Source organism: Dioscorea cayenensis, chromosome 1 (assembly GCF_009730915.1).
Source record: "Dioscorea cayenensis subsp. rotundata cultivar TDr96_F1 chromosome 1, TDr96_F1_v2_PseudoChromosome.rev07_lg8_w22 25.fasta, whole genome shotgun sequence".
NCBI lineage: Eukaryota > Viridiplantae > Streptophyta > Magnoliopsida > Dioscoreales > Dioscoreaceae > Dioscorea > Dioscorea cayenensis.
Window position 1 is genome coordinate 6,553,541 of NC_052471.1, and position 23,514 is coordinate 6,577,054.

Below are 23,514 nucleotides of genomic sequence, written 5' to 3' on the forward strand. Positions count from 1 at the left end.
GATTAGGAAGCATAATAAAGAGTTCTTGCACTTGAAGCGATTATCCTAGATGAGGAATCATCCGAGTACCCCATCTTTATCGGTTGCCTTACCTCCTCCTTACTTTTGCTCTCTTACTTGTTGCTTTTAATTGTTGAGAATTGAATCATTGTCACACTTATCATTGTTGATATTCCACATAGCTAAGAATGGAATTAAGTGTCTTTACTCCCTACTCCCTGCGGATTCGATACCCGCTCACCCGGGATTATTACTTCGACAAACTCGTGCACTTGCGGGATATGCGTAATGGGATCTTGTCAAGTTTTTGGCGCCGTTGCCGGGGAGCTAGGCGTTTAGAGATACTTTGCACTTTGTTTTCTTAGGTATTTCACCACACGTTCTAGTTCATATCTTCTTATTTTATCATCATTATGATTGTCTTTTTCTTTCTTTTTGGTGCAGCTCCAGGTTATGACCTGAGGGAATCCATCAATATTGATTGAAGGAGACCCTGAGCTTGAACATACACTTAGAAGAAAAGGGAAAAAACTTGTGCAAGAATAGCGTAATTCAGTTAATTTGGAACTAGAAGGATCTGAAAACATGGCAGAACAAAATGAGCAACAACGAACACTATCCGATTATGCCAGACCTTCAGTGTTGGGAACACAGTCAAGTATTGTGCGTCCCCTAATTACACTCAAAAACTTCGAGCTAAAAGCCGCATTCATCCATATGTCGCAGTGAGCCTCGCACAATTCAACGGTTTGGGTCGATGAGGATCCAAACAGATCACATAGAGAGCTTCCTCGAGTTGTGCGACATGCTGAAGATAAATGGTGTGATGGATGATGCCATCAAATTGAGAGCCATCCCATTTTCCTTAAAGGGGAGAGCAAAGCAGTGGCTACACTCATTACCTAGAGCATCAATCACTAAATGGGAGGAGTTGGTAGAAGCTTTTCTAGCCCGTTATTTCCCTCCTGGAAAATCAGCAAAGCTTAGGAATGAGATCTCATCCTTTGTGCAATTGGAATTGGAGTCTCTATTTGAGACATGGGAAAGGTTCAAGGAACTCCTGTGAAAGTGTCCGCAACACGGATTCCCGGAGTGGATGATTGTTAAAACCTTCTACAATGGTTTGAACCCGAGTACAAGGTAACTCTTAGATGCGGCGGTAGGAGATACCTTAGGTAGTAAGAACTCCGATGAGGCTCGTCAATTGATTGAGGAAATAGGGTTAAATAGCTACCTGTGGAATGCTAGGGAGAAGAAAAAAGTGGCCGGTCTCCATGAAATTGATGCGGTAACTTCATTGGCGGCCCAAGTGGAGAGTTTGAGTAAGAAGCTAGATCTTATAAATCGAATAGAGTTGCGGCTATGACCAATTGCACCAGTTGTGGTGGAGGACATGCTCCCTCTGATTGCCCAATCATCATTGGTAATGTTTCTTCAGTTGAGAACGTTGACTTTGTAGGTAATGTCATGAGACCTCAAGGGAACCCATACAACAACACCTACAATTCAGGTTGGAAGAATCAATCCAATTTTTCATGGAGCAATCAAGGACCACAGAAGACCATGGGGACATTGGGTTTCCAAGAATAGCAACAAGCCCCTCAAGTGGAAAACAGAATTTCAGGCTTGGAAACCTGAATGACGGATTTGGAGAAGCACTTGGCTTGATTTGTTCAATCGGCAAATACAAGGTTTGAATCAGTCGAGGCTACACTTCGCAATCACATCGCCTCCTTGCACAACCTTGAAAATCAAGTAGGGCAAATTGCGAAGTCTCTCTCCGAAAGGCCACATGGAAGTTTACCAAGCAACACGGAAACCAATCCTAGAGAACATGCGAAGGCGATCACTTTGAGAAGTGGTCGTGAGGTTGAAGGGAGGCTTCCGAGTGAAAAGCCAAAAGAATACGCACCCGAGGTTGTAGAGGTTGAGAAGGGAGTAGACAAAGAGAAAGAGGTGGCACCCCCACCATTCAACCCAAGAATCCCTTACCCCTCTAGATTGAAGAATGACCAAGGGGATGAACAGTATAAGAAGTTCCTGAGTCTGTTCAAGCAACTCCACATCAATATTCCTTTTGTAGAGGCATTGGCTCAAATGCCTAAGTACGCGAAGTTCCTAAAAGACCTATTGACCAACAAGAGGAAATTGGAGGAGAGTGCTTCAGTGGTGCTAGATGCTTCATGCTCGGCGGTGTTGCAAAAGAACATGCCGAACAAGAAGAAAGACCCAAGAAGGTTCATCATTCCGTGTAATATCGGCAACTTAGGTGAGGAAATGGCATTGGCGGATTCAGCGACAAGTATCAATGTCATGCCATATACTTTCTTCCAAAAGCTAGGCTTAGGGGAGGATAGGCCTACTCGGATGACTTTACAATTGGCAGACCGAACGGTACGACATCCGAGAGGCATCATTGAAGATGTGTGATAAGTACTTTTGTGATATGAATGGGAAGCATTCTTTCCTTATGTTGAGCATTACTTTTCTCGGGTTTTACATTAATATGTGTGTTTTTATGTTACTTTTATGCAGGTAGGGTTGTGAAATCAATTATGAAGTAAAGAATCCAATGTGGATCACAATGCACCGATTTTGGAGGAAATATTGCTAAGGTTCAAACGCGAAGATATAAGTCGGGTGTGAGATGCTAGAGTGTGTGCCAAACTCCCCGTATTTGAGTTTGCACACCCATTTGGAGCGGCACAAGGGCAGTCACACTCAAGCATTCCGACTTATGCACATAGAACAATATCTCCATCAATTATCCATCATTGAAGAAGCAAAGATATCCACGGCATAAACGTGTGCCCGTTTATGTTACCTCAATGAAAAGTGGTTGGGGAGTATTTTTGGCATACTACTATAGCGAGCATACTATAGCGATTCATCGCTCACACCGCGAAAATGAGCGGGCTCAGAGAATCCACACAGGCGTGGGGAAATTACCCACGCCCCTGTGGAAACTTCGCACGGGCACGTGGAGCATCCACGCCCGTGTAGTCGCCCGATTCCAGCCCTATTTAAAGAAGAATCAGCCACGATTTTTGTATTCTTTTCTTCATCTTTTCCCCAACTTACGAGAGGGCTTCGGCTTGGGTTTTGAGGGGTATTAGCTATGTTTTTGGAGGGGTTCTACAGCTCCGACATTGCGCGTCATTTGGAAGAAGGTTGTTGGGAGAGCTTTCGTCGGCATCGATCCGGCGAGGTGTATCCTAGGCCGGACAAAGGATCCCTTGCGACGAGTAGAGCACTCTCCACAAGACCATTGACACGACCATCGAGGGGGTTTCTTTATGGATTCATTGCTTTTACATTCGATTTCTTTGATTGTACTTAGCTCCATGGAGAGCTAAACCCCTAGTGGGTACTTGGGTGATTCTGAACCCTAGGATGTATTCGTTTCTTTGAACTTCTTTATTATGCTTTCAATAAATTGATGTTTATTGTGAGTTCCAACCTTGAATGCTTGATTGTTTGAACATTTCCCCTAGAGTGACTCTAGGGTTGAAAGTTCTTGTTGGTAACCTTGTGAGTGAGTGACACACCACGAGCGTTAGACAAAGCTAGGTTGGAGAGGGTTGAGAGGGTGAGTCGAGAGGTACAGGAGCGTCCCCTTTCCCCTCCGACGTGATAGATTCTACCTCCATTCCTCGAGTTCTTTGCGGCCATAATAGAGTGAATGGTCTAAGGGATGAATCTACGCTGGGGCTTAGTTGCGTGTGCAACGGAGTGAAGCGTTGAGGGGATCTTAGTATCGAGGGCTTAATTATGGTTATGGACCTTCCATCTGGAGCAAAGGGTTAGGTCTATAATTAGGAAGAGATTTATCACCTGGAATTCCTAGAACTCATTGCAACTTTATTCGAATGCGAGGTTGAGAGGTTATTTAATCTCTTCTCTGGGACATGAATAAAGTTAGGCATAGTTGACCTTAGATTTGGGACTATGTATGGAATGATTTCCAAGACTCACCATTGCATTGATTAGGAAGCATAATAGAGAGTTCTTGCACTTGTAGCGATTATCCTAGGTGAAGCATCATCCGAGTACCCCATCTTTATCGATTGCCTTACCTCCTCCTTACTTTTGCTCTCTTACTTGTTGCTTTTAATTGTTGAGAATTGAATCATTGTCACACTTATCATTGTTGATATTCCACATAGCTAAGAATCGAATTAATTGTCTTTACTCCCTACTCCCTGTGGATTCAATACCCGCTCACCCGAGATTATTACTTCGACAAACCCGTGCACTTGCGGGATATACGCAAAGGGACCTTGTCAACGTGCTTGTCAAGGTGGACAAGTACATTTTTCCGGTTGACTTTGTAGTGCTAGATGTTGATGAGGATGCGGATGTACCCTTGATACTTGGGAGACCGTTCTTGCGGACTTCCAAAGCATTGATTGACATGGACTGCGGAGAGCTCACATTGAGAGTTGGAGATGACAAGCTCACATACCACCTTGCTGAAGCCATGCGGCATTCTCTTGATTTCGATGACACTTTATATTTTCTAGATACTACTGATGAGCTTGTTGATGAATATGTGCAGGAAATGTTCAACCCGGAACCATATGAAAGTTTGTTCGATCAAGAGGAGAGCAATGAAGAAGTAATGATGCTTGGTTTGACTGGAGAAGGAACATCTACCCTGGGAATCTTGAAGAAGGTGCCTCAAAAAATGAAGAGGGCTCGGAGACGCCACCGAAAATGCTCCAAGATTGTTGGAGACGTACATGATCCAAGGAAGTTGGACGAACCATTGCTAGGTGGTCCGAAGCCTGAGAGTACACCCTCTACACTCAAGAGATTTTGCTCATCATGCTTTCAAGCCATGGGTAAGAGGGCAACCTTCATTTATGAACCCCCGTGAGGTAAGAAAGATACGTCAAGCTTAGTGACATTAAACAAGCGGTTCTTGGGAGGTAACCCAAGTGTTTATTGTTCTCGCACCTTTTAGTTTAGTTTGTTTTCATGAATAAACTGTTAATTGTTGGTGTTTCAATTTTTAAGTGCTTGTGCTGCGATTTTGTTGTTGGAATTTGAGTTCTATTTTGAATAAACTGTTAATTGTTGAGAGTTGGCGAAGTCTGGTCATTTGAGTTCTATTTTGTGTTTTTATCTGGTAAATTTTGCATAATATAGCAGGCTCTGAGTGTGTAAACATGTTCAGAATAGTTCTGTAGAGCCTGCAGGTTTTTCTAGGTCACCCAGAGAAAACACACGGGCACATGGAATTTCCACACGCCCGTGGGTGTATACTGCGAGCTCATCCAGAGAAGGCACAAGGGCGTGTGGCTGCCCCTGTGAACGACCATGCAACTGGCGCACTCCCGTGGGTAATTTCCGCACGGGCGTGTAAACTCTTGCAGAGTTGGGCAGATTTCCACGAGAGCACACAGGGGCCTGGACTCACCCCTGTGGGTGACCTTGTGAACCACACATGGGTGTGGGTAATTTCCGCACGCCAGTGCGAATCTCTGCAGGGTGTTCCCTCCATACCGAGAAAACACAAGGTCGTGCGGCTGCCCCTGTGAGTTGAGCATGTAAACGTCCACGCCCGTGGGGAATTTCTGCACAGGCATGTGTAATACTTGATATTTTTCTCAGATGTCCAGGGAAGCCACAGGGGCATGCGTCTGCCCTTGTGGGTTTGGCGCACGGGCGTGTGTAATTTTCGCACGCCCGTGTGGACGCACATAATGGCAAAAGTCGCGAGTTCCATTTAAAAGAGAATGATTCCTCTCCCTCTTCATGACTCCTTTTTATTTGAAAATACTCTCACAGCACTCTCCGAGTCCATAGCATCAGTTTGGTAGGATTTTAGCGAAGTTTTTCGGCCGGCTCTTCATTTTCTCACTCCTCCTCGTCGGTAAATCCTTTTTCATTATCTTCTTCGTTAATTCGTATTTTCTATCGATTAATCTGGTCAATAATGCTTTGTTTCTTCAATTGGAACGATAATTTATGTTTACAATGAAGTTTTAAGTATTATTAAGTTGTATTTTTGGATTGTTGATGCATGGCCGTGCGTTTCTCATACCCCGTGAATCCACACGGGCGTGCGGAAATTCCACACGACCATGTGCATTTCTGTAGCATTGTTTTATCAACTTGTTTGATCAATTTCATTTAAATTTTGCAGATCATGGCACCTAAGTCAAAGAAGCAAGCTGATAAGATGCCACGTGAGTCATCCCCTGAGCCCGAGGGCATGCGATTTGCGATTCCCGAACATCAGGTCCGTAGATGAGTTTGCTGATGAGATCGAGGATCTAGTTTCAGAAGGTGGTTGGCGGCAGTTGCTGATGATTACAGAGCCAGCCATCTGAGAGTTTGCACTGGAGGTGCTATCCTCGTTCGAGTTTGATAGAGCGTATTCGAGCTTCAACATTTTGGACACCATTCAGTTCAGAGTATTTGGACGCCACCATAGCTTGAGCATTACGCAGTTTTCCATCCTACTTGGCTTGTAGGAGGAGGCATTCACGGATATAGAGGAGTATGCACAGTTGCCTACTGATTATCCTGGAACCTTGTCCCCGCAGAGAACTTAGAGAGTACTATGTGGTCAAGGTCAGTACCATCCAGGGGTGTCAATAGCCACGTGCCTTTCCCGACCTGCATACAGATATTTGCACGCCATCATGAGTAGGTCGGTGAATGGCCGCGGTGACAGTACTGGTGTTTTGAGCCATCAGGAGCTGCTGTACTTATACTCGATGGTAGAGCGCGTACCGATTCATTTAGGGCACATTCTGGCAGAGTACATCAGGCACCAGGGACACTATGCTAGACTGGCAGCGATCTTCTCTGGCCCCTACATTACGAGATTAGTGCTGGGTATGGGTCTCTTGGATTCGATTCGCGGGGCCGAGAAGATGACTGTACCCGCTCCGCTGAGTTTAGAGACTATACGGTTGATGGGCATTGTCCGCAGGGTTCGGATAGGGGTCTTTGCCTTAGTCCAACCAGCCCCAGAGATAGCTGAGGATGAGGGTGATGAAGCCGGAGCATCTCAGCCCACCGCCAAGCCTCAGCCAGTATCGATGGAGACCGAGGCACCTACAGCAGCCGAGGAACCACCCCCCAGTGCGTATGTTTTCACCATCTCGAGCCAATGATCGCTTTGAGAGGCTCGAGAATGCTATAGGAGTGGTCCAAGCTGAGGTTGCCGAGATTCGGGCTACGCAGGCCACTCAGTATACAGAGTTCATGGCACGTTTTGACATATTACAGCAGATCCTAAAGCGAGACGTTGCCTCATCATTTGTCCTGCAGCTTAGGACTCTTCAGGCCCCGTTAGTTCCTCCAGCACCTCCATCCTCGACCCCAGCACCGGAGGACCCACTATCTTCAGCAGCAGCAGCAACATAGGAGCCCGAGAGCAACTCTGACACTTGACTTTTCTTTTACTTTCGTGCATTTTACTTTATTCTATTTTCTTGTTTTTAGACTTGTTCACTCGGAAAAGGATTTTTTTCCTTCCCGAGTTTATGTTATATTGCATTTACCGAGTTGTATTCATTGCTTCATCTTTTATACACTCGAGTTATTTTTTTGTTTTTTTCTTGAGCTTCACCGAACCCCTCGTGTATGCGTCGAGATGGTCTTGTCATCTTGGGGAATTGAGACTTAGTCATGGGCATGGCCAAGGTGCTTTCGAGCACTTGGCCGTGTGAGCTTTTCACAACCCGTTGGAACACTACTCCCAATGAATTAGCTTCATCAAATGCAACACTAGGAGTCGGGGAGTATTGTTTTGATTGCTTCTCCCACATCTATTTTTGAATGATATATTTTTGAGTGAGCTTGCATGTGTACATTGAGGACAATGTACAACTTAAGTGTGGGGGGGAGTTTCATAATGCGCACATCTTTTCTATTGTTTTTGATTGATATTTGCTCACATAGCCAATGGCAGTTCACCTTAGTCGCAATGATTATATTCTTTAGTCTAGGAGAATTGTTAACATTGAATGTTTTCATACTCTAGTTCTTGCTTGAATGTTTAGGATTTTTTGCCCGATTTACACTTAGTGCACTACTCACTCTCTGAACTCTGTTGGAAACTCATGTTCGATGTTAGAGGGACTAGTAAGGTTTACTTCTTTTGGTAAATTCAAAAAAAAAATATGAATGAAAAGAAGGAACAAAATAGTTTTATTGTTTGTTTGTATTTTTTGGGTGGAAAGAGCTACCACCTATGAAGTATGAAGCTACTCTCACAAGTCGGATACTAGTTATGCCCTAATGAGAGAAAGAGCTATCTCATAGGATGAGTGAAAGCTACCACTCGGGTAGAAAGAGCTACCACCTCGAAAGTGTGAAAGCCACCTTAGCGGCCGCTTTCGAAAGGTCTACCTTAGAGGATGTGTGAAGCTACTACCATCTTTTAAAATTTTTGTCACTTTTGTAGATAAATAAGTCCCTTGTACTTAGAACTTTGAGGAGTATATTTTGGGTTGTTTTGAGTGAGTTCACACACATAAACGAAATTCGGGTTTGTTGTCCTTTTTTATTCAAGTTTTTAGCTAGAGGATTGTTTTTTCGTGTTTAGTGTTGAAATTTTCCTTACTCGTAGAATACTTTCTTTGTATGCCTCGGTGAACCTAAGGCCAAGCACTTTCAATATTTTCTTCATTGATGTACAGAATGTTTTAATGTTTGCTTGTGGACAAGCAAAAGTTTAAGTGTGGGGGAGTTTGATAAGTGCTTGTGCGATATGAATGCGAAGTGTTCATTTCGTATGTTGAGCATTACTTTTCTCAGGTTTTTACACTAATATGTGTGTTTTTATGTTACTTTTATGCAGGTAGGGTTATGAGGCCAAGTATGAAAGAAATAGGCCAATGTGGATCATAATGCACCTATTTTAGAGGAAATCTCGCTAAGGTTCAAACGCGAAGACATAGGTCAGGTGTGAGATGCTAGAGTGTGTGCCAACCTCCTAGCATTCAAGTGAGCACATCCATTTGGAGGGGCACAATGGCAGTCACACTCGAGCATTCCGATTTATGCACATAAGAACGAGAGCTCCACCAACATGTATATCATTGAAGAAGCAAGTGATTCACGACGTAAACGTATGCCCGTTTGCGCTACCCCGATGAAAATATGGAATTGGGAAGTTATTCAGGTCGAAGGCTGTAGCAGAGCATTATAGTAACACTGTAGCATGTACTGTAGTAGCACTATTCACAGCCGGCGAAGAAATCAGAGAAACAGAGAATCCACATGGGCGTGTGGAAATTACCCACGGCCGTGTGGAAATTCCGCACGGGCACCTGTACCGTCCACGCCCATGGAGTCACCCGATTGCAGACCTATTTAAAGCCGATTCAGCCCCGATTTTGGTATTCTTTTCCCCAACATGCGAGAGGGATTCGGCTAGGTTTTAAGGGGTATTGGCTAGGTTTTTTGAGAGGTTCTACGGCTCCAACATCGCGCATCATTTGGAAGAAGGTTATTGGGAGAGCTTTCGTCGACATCGATCCGGCGAGTTGTATCCTAGGCCGGACAAAGGATCCTGATGAGCGATCCGCAAGTGCACGGAGTCGTCAAGTAATACCTCTCGTGCGAGCATGAGAGGGTCGTATTCCCTGGGCCCAAGGAGCTACTATTACTTCCCGTTCGTCTATTTCCTAGCCTAACACTCCGAAAGATGAATAGTAATTATAAAAAGAGAAAGAATTAACTACAATGAAATCCGGGGTACTACTACACACAATACGAACTCAAGGGAGAATCAAACAGTGAAGAGAGTGATTTGGACAATGAATCCCCCTAGGGTTGTCATTAGGTCCTGAATTTAGGATGAAATGCGAGATGGTAGTTGGGCCAAGAGAATCCTAAATTAGCTCAACCCGATGGTCACGGCAATTGAACCCTAATCCCATACAAGTATTGGGTCAGAATCGCTTCCGCCCAAATCCTCGTATGATTGCATTACACTCAGGGAAATCTCTAATCAGGGTCGATACTCAAACTAGGTCCAACCCTAATTGCTGGAGGGGTACAAAATACCCGATGGTCACGGTGTATTTGTACATGGATCCCTTCCAAGCCAAGTGTGTCTAGTACAAGGGCGATGGTCACGCAACCAAGTACAACCTAGAAGTTGAAATACAGAGTTCTCATGCAAATCAACACATCAAAGTACACAAGACTTGAACCACAAACTACAAGATTCCATAAAAGAAATACAACATCCAACAATACATCAATATAGATGATCATCCAAATTACAAACAATCAACCCTAGAGTTCATCATATCCAAATCACAAATAAGTTAGTGCCTCATGAAAGAGGACCACTCATACAAATCCAAGGAACAAATAAAGAAGAAAAGAAGTAAGAACTACTACCTCTAGCTTTAGATTCCCTTAGATGGTGAAGATCTTGAAGATTTGAAGAGATCTCCCCTCAAATGATGCCTTGGATGCCTAGGATCTTCACCCAATCTTCTCCTCCAAAGCTTGCCTCCCTCTTGGTGATGTCTTGCGTAGTAGATCGCCGGCGGGAAGAGTGGTGCGGCGGCCTAAGAGGCCCAAGAGAAAACTGCACCCCAAAAGCTCTCCAAAAACCTCCTCCTTTGCCCTAAAAGTTCGGCCCGAAATATATAGCATCAGGTCCATGCGGGCGCACGGAGCCCGTGAAGCTCACTGCCGTTTCACCCAGAAAATATGCCGGTACTACAGTACTCAACTACAGTAATTCTGCTACAGTGCCGAGTGTTGTGAAATTCCAGCAAACCTCACAGGCACCCATGCGGGCGCATGGAGCCCATGAAGCTCACAGCCAAATGCCCGCAGCATGAATAGTGATCAGCTACAGTACGCTATAGTGCTGGGACCCCAAAAATGCCGTTTTCGGTGTCGAATTCATCCAATTTGCATTTTTGAGTTACATTCGGCACATTTATGATCTGCAACACCGAAAGAACAAATTTATACTCAAACGTGCATCAATTCATCAAGATATACACAAATAATACAAGATCAATACGTATAAAATACGTACATTTAGGCGTTTATCAGATCCCTTGCGATGAGTAGAGGACTCTCCACAAGACCATCGACACGACCATCGAGGGGTTTCTTTATGGATTCATTGCTTTTACATTCGATTTCTTTGATTGTACTTAGCTCTATGGAGAGCTAAACCCCTAGTGGGTACTTGGGTGATTGTGAACCCTAGGATGTATTTGTTTCTTTGAACTTCTTTATTATGCTTTCAATAAATTGATGTTTATTGTGAGTTCCAACCTTGAATGCTTAATTGTATGAACATTTCTCCTAGAGTTTCACTAGGGTTGAGAGTTCTTGTTGGTAACCTTGTGAGTGACTGACACACCACGAGCGTTAGACAAAGCTAGGTTGGAGAGGGTTAAGAGGGTGAGTCGGGAGGTACAACAGCGTCCCTTTTCCACTCCGACGTGATAGATTCTACCTCCGTTCTTTGAGTTCTTTGCGGCCATAATAGAGTGAATGGTCTAAGGGATGAATCTCCGCTGGGGCTTAGTTGCGCGTGCAACGGAGTGAAGCGTTGAGGGGATCTTAGTATCTAGGGCTTAATTGTGGTTAGGGACCTTCCCCCTGGACCAAAGTGGTAGGTCTATAATTAGGAAGATATTTATCACCTGGAATCCCAAGAACTCATTGCAACTTTATTCTAGTGCGAGGTTGAGAGGTTATTTAATCTCTCCTCAGGGACATGAATAGAGTTAGGCATAGTTGACCTTAGATTTGGGACTATGTATGTAAGGATTTCCATGACTCACCATTGCCTTGATTTGGAAGCATAATAGAGAGTTCTTGCACTTGAAGCGATTATCCTAGGTGAAGCATCATCCGAGTACCCCATCTTTATCGATTGCCTTACCTCCTCCTTACTTTTGCTCTCTTACTTGTTGCTTTTAATTGTTGAGAATTGAATCATTGTCACACTTATCGTTGTTGATATTCCACATAGCTAAGAATCAAATTAAGTGTCTTTACTCTCTACTCCCTGTGGATTCGGTACCCGCTCACCCGGGATTATTACTTCGACAATCCCGTGCACTTGCGGGATATACGCAAGGGGACCTTGTCAGCCTACCACATGGATGTGTGCCCGGACATGTGGCCTCAAGAGAAGAGTGTTTGAACCGTTTTTTGTGAAAAGTACTGTAGCAAAATTACGCGTTTTGTGAAAAGTACGCACCCGCGTGGGAATTCCTGCAGCCCACGTGGGCGCGTGGAAAATCCACATTGGCGCGTGGGGGCACGTGACAAACGCGGTCTAAGGCCTATAAATAGTCGTTTTGCCCTATTCTTTCTAATCTTTTGTGCGGCTCTTAAAGTGTGAGACGGCTAGGGTTTGGAGAGGAGGTCTTTGTGGCTTTGGAGGCGCTTCGTCACCAACTTTGATCGATTCCTCCTCCGTCATAGCATCAAAGAAGCCACCGGTGAACCTAGCTTCGGAGTGGGTCCTTCAAGACGTCAAAGCTCTCCATCAAGGCCATCAGTTCATATATAAGGGGTTTTATTTCTATGGTTTTAATGTAGTTTCATTCATTGATGGTGTGTTTTGTATGTTGCTCTATGGATAGTTAAAACCCTAGAGGATATTTGGGCTTGTAAACCCTAGGATTATCTTCTTTTGTGGATTTGCTTAGTGTTTCTATTTAGTCCGAGTTTGATTAAGTTTTAATCTTGATTGTCTAATACTTGCTTGCCTTATTGATCTTTTGGTTATTTAGTTTGCATGATTTGTTACCTTGGTGAGAGAGAGGTCTCCATTAGGGTTTGAATCTCAAGATTGAAGAGGGTTGAGAGGGTGAGTTATAAGATAGTGAGCATCCCCTTTCCCCTATGATTGGTGCATTCTATCTCTGTTCCCTAAGCTCTATGCAACCATATTTGGTGTGAGGCATGAGATTGAGAGATTTCTTCATCGGGACCTTGTAGGGGGTTAGGATCCTTCACTGGGAATTAGGGTTGGATCAATCTTGAGGAATCGGATACACCTCTTGGAATCCCTAGAGTGCTTTACGGCCATATGTGGTGTGAGGTGTTGAGATTGAGCGATTTCTCCACTGGGACCTCGTAGGAGACTAGTATCAGTGATCGGGAGGCCGGAGCCGATTATATTTGGATTTCCACAACTTAACTTACTCTTCATAGAAACACTTTGCTTATCCAGTACCTAATACTTGAATCCTAGGGTGAGCATTGCCCGAATACCCCACTTTTACTGATTGAGATATCCATCTATTTCACCCTTGTATATTCATCTCCGGTATTCATTTCTTCACACATTAGATCACCACACCTTTCCATTTATCATTAGGCTAGAAAGCTGAGAAGAAGTTAGTACTAGTAGCCCTGTTCCTTGTGGATTCAACTACCCGACTCACCGGGTATTTTATTACTTCGACACCCATGCACTTGCGGTTTACACGCATATTCGGACGTGTCAATTTTTTGGTGCCGTTGCCGGGGAACAAAATACTAGGAATGCTAGGACTTTGTTGCTCTAGCCACTTATCTTTTTCTTTATTTTGTCTGTTCCACACTTTGTTTTTCTTCCATCATTCTCATCGATTTTTATTTTGTTTTTATCTATTTCACTCTATCTTCTTCCACCTTTATAATTTGTTTTATTTTGTCTTATTTACTTTTTCTTGGATGGAACTTGAATGATGATTGATCCACTTATAGAATTATGTTCACAAGTTGATGCTGTCACTAGAAAAATTGATCGACTTGATAGTGTTCATCAACAATACAATCCATGTTGTACCACATATCATCCAACTCGAAGGAGCTACCGAAATCTCTTATGGGATATTGATGGACAACAATGGGAAGCACGTCAACAAGAACTTCAATGGGATGAGAAAGTTGAAGAAGATGTACTTCAGTTGGAAAGAGTGTTACCAAGATTTATTGAAGCAACCGATGCCCGTTTCCAAAATATTGAGGCCACATTAAGTTGCCATGAGGTCTCCATCAAAAACATTGAGCATCAATTAGGAGAGATCTTGGACATGCTTGCTAAAGAAAAAGAAGAATTTGAACAAGCAAGGCAAGTGTCTCTGGGACATGATGAGGCCATGAGCACAATTGAAGAAGTTCGGAAAAATGAGTACATTGGTGTAGAAAATGAAAAGAAAGAATTTGAATATCATTTTGAGATTTTGGATTGTGAGAATGAAGATTATGCTTGTGAGCGAGGGAATTTTCAAGGGGATTTGCTAGTCTCATGTTCCTTTCAAGTTGAAAATACACAAGAAGAAGCAAATCCTAAGGTAATGGAACAAGCATCTCTCTTTGGGATTGATCAACTCATACAATGCAAGAAAGAGGTTTTGGGAAGGGAAAAAGATGTGGGTAGGAGATTGAAGCCATCCAATGACCCACCTGTGCTAAGCTTGGACAATTCCCAACCCAAATTGTTTCCTTGGAGACCAAAAGTAAGATGGTTGGACTCTCCAATTAATATTCCAACCTGACAACTAGACTCTTGGTTTAAAGGAAGTAGCTATGCAATGTCTAGTCGGGAGGAACACACTCTTTTCAAGCCTCCATAAGGTAAGGAAGAGGTACGTCAAGCTTAGTGACGTAAAACAAGCACTTCTTGGTAGGCAACCCAAGTTTTTAAATGTTTTCTAGTTTAGATTTTTGTTTCTGCAGTAATAAATTCATGAGTGGGTGCTTTGATGAATTTTTGTTGGTGTTGAGTTCTTCATGAAGATTTTTGGTGTTTTAGTTTAAATGTATGTGTGTGGCATGGTTTAGGATGATATTCATGTTTTTAGTTGGGAAATTGGACTTAATTTCATGTAAATATCTCTATGGATGTGTTTCTGTAGAAATTCTGCAGCCCACATGACAAGGTCCCCTTGCGTATATCCCGCAAGTGCACAGGTTTGACGAAGTAATAATCCCTGGTGAGTGGGTATCGAATCCACAGGGAGTAGGGAATAAAAACACTTAATTCGCTTCTTAGCTATGTGAAAGATCAGTAATGATAATTGTGACTATGATTCAATTCTCAAAAGTAAAAGCAACAAGTAAGAGAGCACGAGTAAAGGAGAAGGTAAGGCAATCGATAAATATGGGGTACTTGGATAATGCTCCACCTAGGATAATTTTTTCAAGTGCAAGAACCCTCTATTATGCTTCCTAATCAATGCAATGGTGAGTCGTGGAAATCCTTAATTACATAGTCCCAAATCTAAGGTAACCTATGCCTAACTCTATACATGTCCCGGAGGAGAGATTAGATAACCTCTCAACCTCGCACTCGCATAGAGTTGCAATGAGCTCTAGGGATTCCAAGTGATAAATCTCTTCCTAATTATAGACCTAACCCTTTGGTCCAGGTGGAAGATCCCTAACCATGATTAAGCCATAGATACTAAGATCACCTCAACGCTTCACTCCATTGCACGCGCAACTAAGCCCCAGCGGAAGTTCATCCCTTAGACCATTCACTCTATTATGGCTGCAAAGAACTCGAGGAATGGAGATAGAATCTATCACGTCGGAGGGGAAAGGGGACGCTCCTGTACCTCTCGACTCACCATCTCAACCCTCTCCGACCTAGCTTTGTCTAACACTCGTGGTGTGTCACTCGTGCACAAGGTTACCAACGAGAACTCTCAACCCTAGTGTCACTCTAAGGGAAATGTTCATACAATCAAGCATTCAAGGTTGGAACTCACAATAAACATCAATTAATTGAAAGCATAATAAAGAGATTCAATGAAACAAATACATCCTAGGGTTCACAAATACCCAAGTACCCACTAGGGGTTTAGCTCTCCATGGAGTTATGTACAATCAAAGAAATAGAATGTAAAAGCAATAAATCCATAGAAAACCCCCTCGATAGTCGTGTCGATGGCCTTGTGGAGTGTCCTCTACTCGTCGCAAGGGATCCTTTGTCAGGCCTAGGATACACCTCGCCAGATCGGTGCCGATGAAAACTCTCCCAATAACCTTCTTCCAAACAATGCGCGATGTCGGAGCCATAGAACCTGTCCAAAACCCTAGCCAATACTCCCCAAAACCCCAGCCGAAGCCCTCTCTCAAGTTGGGGAAAAGATGAAGAAAAGAATACTGAAATCGGGGCTGAATCGGCTTTAAATAGGGCTGGAATCGGGTGACCATGCGGGGCCTGTGGATTTTACACACGCCCATGTGGAATTTCCACACGGGCGTGTATAATTTCCACATGCTCGTGTGGATTCTCTGAATTCCTGTTTTCTTGGCCAGCTGTGAACAGTGCTGCTACAGTGCTTTGCTATAAATACTCTGCTACAGTATCAGGCCTGAATAGCTTCCCGAATCCATACTTTCATTGGGGTAACGCAAACAGGCACACGTTCACGTCGTGGATCACTTGCTTCTTCAATGATAGACAAGTTGGTGGAGCTCTTGTTCTATGTGCATACGTCTCATGTATAAAGTGAACCCTCCCCCACACTTAAGATGTACATTGTCCTCAATGTACACATGTAAGCACAATAAAATAGTATTAATGAAAGCAATATGCGTGCGTGAACCGCAAGTGTACGGGTGTCGAAGTAATAATTACCCGGTGAGTCGGGTAGTCGAATCCACAGGGAACGGAAGTACTAGTAATAAGCACTTCTCAATTATCTAGTCAGAATCAGTTAATATAATGGAGTGAACTAATTGCAAGCAAAGCAAACAAGTATGCAAGAAATAAAGTAGAAGAGTCTCAATCACTAAGGATGAGGTATTCGGGCAATGATCCCCCTAAGATCTTCTTTAAAGCTCAAGATTCACTAAATGCTCTAGAATCGAGTCTAATGAGTCGAGGTAGTCCAACGATAACCAATCCTTGTCTCCAAGCAAAAGGCACTAGTCCCCTACAAGGTCCCGGTGGAGAAATCGACCAATCTCAACACTTCACACCCCATATGACCGCAATATGCTCTAAGGAAACCTAAGAGTGAAACCGATTCCTAAATGTAGATCCAACCCTAATTCCCGGCGAAGGATCCTAACCCCCTACAAGGTCCCGGCGGAGAAATCGAGCAATCTCACGCCTCACACCAAATATGGATGCAAAGAGAATATGGAATACGGAGATAGGAAACACTCAATCGAAAGGGAAAGGGGACATTCCTCCATCTCAAGGCTCACCCTCTCAACCCTCTTTTAATCTTGGAAATCTAACTCTAATGGAGACCTCACACATTAAAGTATTAAATCATGCAATGTAAATCAACCACAAGGATTAACAATATTAGCAAGCAATTAAATCACAAGATTAAAACTCAAGACAACTCGGATTAACTAGAAACATTAAGAGAATCAATCCAAAAAAATATAAATCTTAGGGTTCACATGCCCAAATACCTACTAGGGTTTAGCCCTCCATGGGCCTAGTTACAAAAACAATAATGAATACAATGAAAAAGCAATAAAACCCATAGAGAAAAACCCCCTCGAATTCAGCGGATTGGCCTTGATTGGTAGTTCTACGTCTTTAAGGATTCCTCTCCGAGCTAGGTTGCCAATGGCTCCCCAAAAATGCTATGACGTCGAAGGAATCTATCAAAGTTGGTGAAAAAACTCCCTATCAATCGGGCGAAGACCTTCTCCTCAAACCCCTAGCCGCCTCTCTCTCAATGTCTATGCTCAAAGCTCCATAAAAGTCCCCTTAGAATCGGCCAAAAGGTGTATTTATAGCCTCACAACGCGTCTGTCACGTGCCCCCACGCGCCCGCGTGGGCTGCAGGAATTTCCACGCGGTCGCGCGGACAGTAATTTTGCTACAGTAATTTGGCTACAGTAATTCCGCTATAGTATTTCTGCTACACAACGATACACATTCTCCTCTTAAGGCCACACGATCGGGCACACGATCATATGGTAGGCTATACGGCTTTTCCTTCATCAATGCGTCTTGAAAGGTCTTGAAATCTTTACAAAGAGGAGGAATGTGGAGACATGGCTGCCTTTGTGCCCTTCCATTAATAACTTGGCTTGCAAAAACTATGGAAGTTGGCACACATCTCCTCATACACAAACTCCTCTTGTGTCTTCCAACTTGATTTGTACAAGAACTCCCAATATTATGCCATAATAGCCTATCTTCGCTCCCTTTTGAAATCCCAATGCCTTCACAACCTATATGCATAAAAGAACACCCAATACACGAAATGAGACATAAACCGTATAAAATGTGATGCTCAATGTATGTAAAACATGCATAAAAACATGTTCACTCAAGCACTTATCAATACGTCGGAATGCTCGAGTGTGACTGCCCTTGTGCCCCTCCAAATGGATGTGCCAATTAGAATACGAGGAGGTTGGCACACACTCTAGCATCTCACACCTGACCTATGTCTTCGCGTTTGAACCTTAGCAAGATTTCCTCCAAAAACGATGCAATGTGATCCACATTGGCTTCTTTCCTTAATAATCGGCCTCACAACCCTACCTGCACGAAAGTAACATAAAAACACACATATTAGTGTAAAAACATGAGAAAAGTAATACTCAACATAAGGAATGAATGCTTCGCATTCATATCGCACAAGCACTTATCACCACACGGGCGCGTGGAATTTCCACGCGCCCGTGTACAGTACCCACGCCCCCATGTGGAGTTTTCACACCCCCATGTGGGGTAAATTGATGAAGAGGACCACTATTCACATTTTTCATTCACACATCCCTTTATCTTTCTGACACACCCACACCCCCAAACATTTTTCCTTGGTCATTAAAATGTTTAGAAGGGTTTTGCCGGCCATTTAATCATACTTTATTCCTCAATTCACACCGGTAAACTCTCATTTTTCTAACCTTCTCCATGCCTCCATTTTTTGAAATTTATGTGGATATCTTGGTTCTTATGCATTGTTCTTCATGGAAATCACCTTAATATGCTTGAGAATGCTTTTATAAGAGTTTTGGAGCACCGTTGAGCATCGGCATGGATTTTTGGCCATAACCTAGCTCCCACGCGGTCGCGTGGGATGCCCACGCGACCGCGTGGCCTGAAAATTGTGCCCAGGAAGCCCACGCGGGCGTGTGGAAAATCCACGCGATCGTGTGGGCATTCCACGCGCTCGCGTGGGCATTCCACGCGGGCACATGGATTTTCCACGCTCCAGCATGGGCTGATTTCATGCTCAGAATTACCCACACGAGCGCGTGGATTTTCCACGTGCCCGTGTGGATTCCTGCAGCTTGCCATTTCATGTAAATTTGCATTTCTTTGGCAATTTTCTTGCAGGTATGCCACCAAGGACCGAAAGGCTTTGATCGTATATGATTAACCTTGGATGGGAACATTCTTTTGACACACCGGCAACACCAGAAGATGACGTCGATGCTTGAGGCGTCCCACTCATGATTCTTTAGTTTTCTTTACTTAAGTTTTCATTTTTAGTTTTTCTTTATTTTATCTTTTAGACGTTAGTTAACTTTGTGTTTGGTTTTGTCTGTGTAAGTTTGTGCTTCATGTGTTTACTTATAAGAACTTTGTATATCTTTTCTATTTTGTTGAGCTTCACTGAACCCCTTGTCTACATGCAGATGACCTTGAGAGTGGTGTTGATGGTGTTTTAGTCATAGACATGATAATGTTATATTGTCACATGGTCGTGTGAGCTTCACAACCCATACAACATGCCCATGAGTTAGACTTCACCAAATGATTGATGAGGAGTTCAGGGGAGTATTGTTTTAATTGCATTCCCACACACATTATTCTTCCATTGTTATTATTTTTATTGTGCTTGCATGCGTACATTGAGGACAATGTACATCTTAAGTGTGGGGGAGGGTTCACCTTATACATGACTTTTACTTGTGTTTTCATGAGCATGCTCTTGTTGCCAAAGAAGGTTCACCTTAGGGTTAAGAGTTTAATTCTTAGTTTTTGGAGGTTATAAACATGGATTTTATCATGCTCTAGTTTTCATCCAACTTTATTAAATATTTTTGTCCGATTGCTCTTTGTGCACTTTTCTCGCTCATTTGACCTATGAAGACTCCAGTTCATTATGTTTGGGACTTTAGTGTGATAGTCTTTATAAAAAAAATAAAAAATAAAAAAAATCAGAAAAAAAAATTGAAAAATTTGAAAAAAAAGGAATTGGAAATTGTTTGGTGTTTGTACATAGGGGGTGGAAAGAGCTACCACCCATGATGTATGTAGCTACTCTCATATGTCTGATATTTGTTATGCCCTAATGAGAGTAAGAGCTATCTCATGGGATGTGTGAAAGCTACCGTCCTTGGTAGAAAGAGCTACCACCTCAAAAGTGTGAAAGCCACTCGGGAGGCATCTTGGGAAAAGGCTACCTTAGAGGATTGTGTGAAGCTACTACCTATTATTTTTGTTTATAAATAAGTCCCATGTTAATAAGAACTTGGTAGTGGACATAGTGTTGATATGAGTTGAGTTTTTCACACACAAGCATTCGGATTTTATCACATTCATTTATGATTGGATTGTTTGCTATAGCATTGATTGTTCGGTCTAGTGTTTGATTCTCTCCATGACTGTAGAATTTTATTCTTGTACTCTTTTGTTGAACCTAAGGCCAAGCACTTCTCTTTTCTTTCCATGAGTTTAATGTTTAATTTCGCTTGAGGACAAGCAAAGACTTAAGTGTGGGGGAGTTTGATAAGTGCTTGAGTAGACATATTTTTATATATGTTTTACATGCATTGAGCATCATTTTTACAATGGTTTATGTCTTATATTGTGTATTTCGTGTTCTTTCATGCATATAGGCTGTGAATGCCTTGAATAGTAAAAAAGAAGCAAAGATAGGCTATAAAGACACAATATTGGGAGTTCTTGTTCAATTCAAGGACCAAGACACGAGAGGAGTTCATAAACATGAAGATGTGTGCCAACTTCCAGGAAAATTCAAGTCAATTCATTAGTTGGAAGGGCACAAAGGCAGCCACATCTTCATGTTCCTTCTTTTTGTGAAGATTGCAAGACCTCTCAAAGATACGTCGATGAAGAAAAGTTTTATAGCCTACCACATGGACGTGTGCCCGGACATGTGGCCTCAAGAGAAGATTGTTTAAACCGCGTTTTGTGAAAAGTACTGTAGGAAAGAAATGTATCAATTTTACTCTAGCGGTACGGCAACAAAATTACTGTTCATACGCCAGTGTGGAAATTCCATGCGCCCGCGTGGAAATGCATGCAGCCCACGCGGGCGCATGGAAAATCCACATGGGCCCGTGGGGGCACATGACAGACGCGGTCTAAGGCCTATAAATAGTCGTTTTGCCCTATTCTTTCTCATCTTTTGTGCGGCTCTTGAGGGGTGAGATGGCTAGGGTCTGGAGAGGAGGTGTTTGCGGCTTTGGAGACGCTTCGTCACCAACTTTGATCGATTCCTCCTCCGTCATAGCATCAAGGAAGCAACCGGTGAACCTAGCTTCGGAGTGGGTCCTTCAAGACATCGAAGCTCTCCATCAAGGCCATCGCTAATATATAAGGGGGTTTATTTCTATGGTTTTTAATGTACTTTCATTCATTGATGGTGTGTTTTGTATGTTGCTCCATGGAGAGCTAAAACCCTAGAGGGTATTTGGGCTTGTGAACCCTAGGATTCTCATCTTTTATGGATTTGCTTAGTGTTTCTATTTAATCCATGCTTGATTAAGTTTTAATCTTGATTGTCTAATGCTTGCTTGCCTTATTGATCTTTTAGTTATTTGGTTTGCATGATTTGTTACCTTGGTGAGAGAGAGGTCTCCATTAGGGTTAGAATCTCAAGATTGAAGGGGGTTGAGAGGGTGAGTCATGAGATAGTGAGCATTCCCTTTTTCCCTCCGATTGGTGTATTCTATCTTTGTTTTTTGATAAGTTCTTGTGCGATATGAATGCGAAGTGTTCATTCCTTATGTTGAGCATTACTTTCCTCAGTTTTCTACATTAATATGTGTGTTTTTATGTTGCTTTTACGCAGGTAGGGTTGTGAGGCCGAGTATGAAGGAAATAGGCCAATGTGGATCATAATGCACCTATTTTGGAGGAGATCTTGCTAAGGTTCAAACATGAAGACATAGGTCAGGTGTGAGATGCTAGAGTGTGTGCCAACCTCCTCGTATTCGAGTGAGCACATTCATTTGGAGGGGCACAAAGGCAGTCACGCTCGAGTATTCTGACTTATGCATATAAGAACAAGAGACCCGCCAACATTTACATCATTGAAGAAGCAAGTGATTCACGATGTGAATGTGTGCCCGTTTGCGTTACCCCGATGAAAGTATGGAATCGGGAAGTTAATCAGGTCAAAGACTGTAGCAGAGAAATGTAGCAATTACTGTAGCAACATTGTTCACAGCCGGCCGAGAAACCAGAGAAACAGAGAATCCACACGGGCGAGTGGAAATTATCCACGCCCGTGTGGAAATTCCGCACGGGCGCGTGGAGCACCCACACCCGTGTAGTCGCCCGATTCTAGCCCTATTTAAAGCCGATTTAGCCCCGATTTTGGTATTCTTTTCTCCATCTTTTCCGTAACTTGAGAGAGGGCTTTGGTTAGGGTTTTGAGGGTATTGGCCAAGGTTTTGGAAAGGTTCTACGGCTCCGACATCGTCATTCCTTAGGAAGAAGATTGGTAGGGGAGCTTCCGTCGAGGTGTATCCTATACCGGACGAGGGAATCTTTGGACGACGAGTAGAGGACTTTCCACAAGACCATCGACATGACTATCAAGGGGTTTTGTTTGTGGATTCATTGCTTTTACATTCTATTTCTTTGATTTTAGTTAGCTCCCCGGAGAGCTAAACCCCTAGTGGGTACTCGGGTATTGTGAACCCTAGGATGTATTTGTTTCTTTGAACCTCTTTATTATGCTTTCAATAAATTGATATTTATTGTGAGTTCCAACCTTGAATGCTTGATTGTATGAACATTTTCCCTTAGAGTAACACTAGGGTTGAGAGTTCTTGTTGGTAACCTTGTGAGTGAGTGACACACCACGAGCGTTAGACAAAGCTAGGTTGGAGAGGGTTGAGAGGGTGAGTCGAGAGGTATAGGAGCGTCCCCTTTCCCCTCTGACGTGATAGATTCTACCTCCGTTCCTCGAGTTCTTTGTGACCATAATAGAGTGAATGGTCTAAGGGATGAACTTCCGCTGGGGCTTAGTTGCGCGTGCAACGGAGTGAAGAGTTGAGGTGATTTTAGTATCTAGGGCTTAATTGTGGTAGGGACCTTCCACCTTGACCAAAGGGTTAGGTATATAATTAGGAAGAGATTTATCACTTGGAATCCCTAGAGCTCATTGCAACTCTGTGCGAGTGTGAGGTGTTGAGATTGTTCGATTTCTCCTCCGGGACATGTATAGAGTTAGGCATAGTTGACCTTAGATTTGGGACTATGTAATTAAGGATTTCCATGACTCACCATTGCATCGATTAGGAAGCATATTATCCTAGGTGGAGCATTATCTGGGTACCCCATCTTTATCGATTGCCTTACCCCCTTCTTTACTT

At 43.2% G+C, this 23,514-nt stretch overlaps 1 non-coding gene across 1 annotated transcript; it reads right to left on the reverse strand.

Moving 5' to 3' along the window:
• Positions 1-979: 979 nt before the first annotated feature.
• On the reverse strand, positions 980-1,086 carry LOC120266585. Its single transcript, XR_005538206.1, has one exon. It is a non-coding gene; the product is annotated as a small nucleolar RNA R71 (small nucleolar RNA).
• Positions 1,087-23,514: the final 22,428 nt, after the last annotated feature.